Here is a 4,224-nt window from a genome sequence, read left to right as displayed (position 1 = left end):
TGGATGGGGCTTGTTGGGCCCGATAGATCTATCTTTAGGATTCGCGTCAATTAGGGTGTCTGTTCCCTAATTCTTAGATTACCAGACTTAATAAAAAGGGGCATATTCGATTTCGATAATTCAACCATAGAATGTAGTTTCACGTACTTGTGTCTATTTTGTAAATCATTTATAAAACCTGCATGTATTCTCATCCCAAAAATATTAGATTTTAAAAGTGGGACTATAACTCACGCATATATTTATTGTAAAACAGTTAAATAAGCATTTGCATGTATTCTCAGCCCAAAAATGTAAAGAGTAAAAGGGATCAAATGAAACTCACCTAATGTATTTTGTAGTAAAAATACATATAACGATATTGAACAATGCAGGGTTGGCCTCGGATTCACGAACCTATATCATTCGTATATATATTAACACACATAATAACAACTAATGAGTTGATATATTAATAGTTTACATATCATATTACTAACTAAGTTATATTTATCCTATGTATTTTAGGTAGTTAATATTTATTTCTATATTACATTTATTAATATTAATATAGTAATTACTTATTAAAGTAATTTAAGAATATAATACTTATCATTTATCATAATATATTACAAATAGAAATTTATTTTAAGGTTTATATATGATAAGAATATATATATTTATATTAATTAATATATTTTATATATAGCTTACTTAATGTCATAAAAATTTAGTAATATATAGTATTAATATTTTTGTAATGTATTTTTGTAAGATAATATTTATTTGTAATAATAACAATAATAGTGATAATAAAAATGATACTTTTTTTTGAAAATGATAATTTTTAATATAAATGGTGTTAATAATAATTTCAATAATGATACTAATAATAATAACCTAAATGATAATAATAATGTTAATTCTAGTATCAACGTTAGTAATAATAATAATAAGAATAAAATAAAAAGGTTGTATTATTTTTTTACAATAAAAATACTAATTTTGATAAAAAAAATTCTTAATTGTAATAATACTTAATAATAATAATACTTATTAATAAGTATATTTATGTTAATAATAGTAATAATAATAAAAATGATAATAATAATTATAAAAATGATAGTAGTGATAATATTAATGATAATAATAATAAAATGTATTATTTTTATAATAATAATAATAATAATAATGATAATAATAATAAAACTAATAATAAGAATTAGAATAATATAATAATAATAATGATAATCATATTTATACCTAATATATATAAAAAAACACGCATTTTGTTTGAATTCCAAAGCAGATCGAGAGAGCAGAGGTCAAACGCAGGGAAGGTAACACGATTTAGGGGTTCTTCAATTTATCAACAGATCAATCAATTAAGCAACCATCAGCGATGTTCAGTAGGTTATTGATTCATCATCATCAATCGTCATCATCAGCCCTAATCATCATCGTTATCGAATAAAACAGAAAAATCGAAGCATTAATTGGTGTTAGGTTGGTGTCTGTTTAAACTAGGAAGAAGAATTAAACACCACAGTGTGTAATAACCAAGACTGCATCAATTCATCATTAATCGATCATGAATCGGTCCAGTAATGGATCAAGTAGGTAATCTATGTTCTTTTTATTTATTTGCTCAACTTTTTATATAAATATATATATATATATATATATATATATATATATATATATATATCAATTATCATCGTTCATTGTAAGTTATAAATTAATTCATTCAGATTTATTGTGATGTAATTTATTTGTTTGGTTCGACTGAATAATTTAGGAAGTAATAAATATAATTGTGTTCAATAGTAGATTGCAAGATTGTGGTTGTGTGATTCTAAAACGAAGATGAAGTTGTGCTGTCTTGCCAGAAAATAGTGTAAACAATTATATTATAGTAGTAGCTGTAAAAGGTGTAGTACTTACAATAGTAGTAACAACAAACAGGAAAATGTGTCGGTAGTATACTTGATTTTTGAGGCAGTTAATATAAATCTTTTGAATGTTTGTGATGGTTTGGAACCAGAAAGTTAAATAAAATAGCAGGAGCAAAATCAGGAGGAAGCTGTTGGTGGATTTCATTTAGTAAGGGCAGCAGTAACAAATTTTTGCAGTAATAGGCTTCGAGCTATAGTAGCAGTTAAATATGGTGGTGGTTGTGATTTGGTTTCGGTTTTGTAGTCGTAACAGTCAAGAACCAATATGCAGTTTCGTCGAACATCACTAAGGATTAAAGACAGCAGGTGTAGTTTGATATGGGTTTGAGCAGTCTTCGAATAGAAAAAGAAAAGGAAAGAGTGCAGCAGCCTGAGTTGTTATTCTATCGAAGTTGTTTGATGGTCTTGTAGTTTTATATCAACTCCGAACCAGAACTTGTAGCAGTTGTAATGAATACGTATATAGAATGAAAGATGGGTTCATGTTATGACCCATATTAGTGTGAAAGGAGTATATATTAAAATTTCAGGCTGCCATCTTTGTCCTAAACAATAACGTGACATATTATTGGGGAAAAGTATCAATCTTTTCTACAAAGAATGATTAAAGAAACCAAATGGGGTATCTATTTGTGGATGAATTATTTGATAGGGACAGACATCAATATTCTATACATGTTTACAATTGTAAAGTGTGAAAGAACGAAAATATAACAGTTGTCACTTGTGATGTTAAATTGATCCGTGACTTGAGTGTGAAAGTAGTGTAATACCAAATATAATAATAACACCGAGCATAGATATCTGAATATTTGCTTGTGGGTGTTTTGTTTTAGAATTTGGGTTGAATAAAACAAAAGGAAGAGGAAAAGTGTTGGTCCCCATAAATATGCATATATGTAAATTAAGATATTAAGTGATCATGCTTTATTTGATATCAATTGAAACTAGTGGGGAAAAAGTGGGGTATTAAACAAGAAATAGAAAAAGGAAACGGAACTTGAGTATGTAGGTATATAGGTGCGTGCATATATAAGTTATACGTTTAAGAATATAAGAAACACGGTTATGTTATATAAGTTATACGTTTAAGAATATAAGAAACACGGTTATGTTTTGGTGAGTCCGCTTGCACAAAGTTCTTGTACAAATGAGGAGTAATCAAATTCTCTTTACCGATATGGGTTTGGATTTTAAGGTAGATGTTCAATAACCAACTGTTGCAAAAAGGTGCCGTTCATAAATAAAAAAAAATAGAAATTTCATCTAGCTTTTATTCAATGTACCATATGTTAGGTTAATTGGTTTTGTCGTAATTATAATTTAGAATATATATATATATATATATATATATATATATATATATATATATATATATATATATCAAACATATATTACGAATGTTAAGTACAGTAGTTACAAGTTAAATTAAATAAGTATTTATCAAATTTTAAGTTAATAGTATTGGTAGATTAAAATTGAGTCTGCAAGTGTTGATCGAGTCTCATTCTTAAAAGTATACTCAACAATTATGAATGTCTCTATGTGTTCAAAACTAATTATATCCTGAGTACCTTATATACATACAAATACACAGTTATTTGCACACAATTTGTTCGTGAATCGTCAGAGCAGTCGAAGGTCAAATGCTTTCATGAGATAGTTCAAAAATTCTGAAATTCAATTTAATAGTCTTTGCTTATCATGTTGAAACCATATAAAGATTAAGTTTAAATTTGATCGGAAATTTCCGGGTCGTCACACATCCAACCTCAAGAAATCTTTCTTATTTACAGTAAGATATCTTTCTAATATAAGGTAATACTCATATTCAAACTTTGGTTCAATTTCTATAACTATAACAATCTTATTTCGAGTGATGATCTTACTTGAACTTGTTTTCGTGTCATGATTCTGCTTCAAGAACTTCGAGCCATCCAAGGATCCATTGAAGCTAGATCTATTTTCCTCTTTTCCAGTAGGTTTATCCAAGGAACTTAAGGTAGTAATGATGTTCATAACATCATTCGATTCATACATGAAAAGCTATCATATTCGAAGTGGTAAACTTGTAATCACTAGAACATAGTTTAGCTAATTCTAAACTTGTTCGCAAATAAAGTTAATCCTTCTAACTACACTTTTTAAATCAACTGTACACATGTTCTATATCTATATGATATGCTAACTTAATGATTTAAAACCTGAAAACATGATAAACACCATAAAACCGGATGTACGCCGTCGTAGTTACAACCGGGGGCTGTTTTGGTTTGGATAATTAAACTAT

The sequence above is a fragment of the Rutidosis leptorrhynchoides genome, chromosome 5 (assembly GCF_046630445.1).
Source record: "Rutidosis leptorrhynchoides isolate AG116_Rl617_1_P2 chromosome 5, CSIRO_AGI_Rlap_v1, whole genome shotgun sequence".
Lineage (NCBI taxonomy): Eukaryota > Viridiplantae > Streptophyta > Magnoliopsida > Asterales > Asteraceae > Rutidosis > Rutidosis leptorrhynchoides.
Note: the sequence above shows the minus strand (reverse complement) of the source record.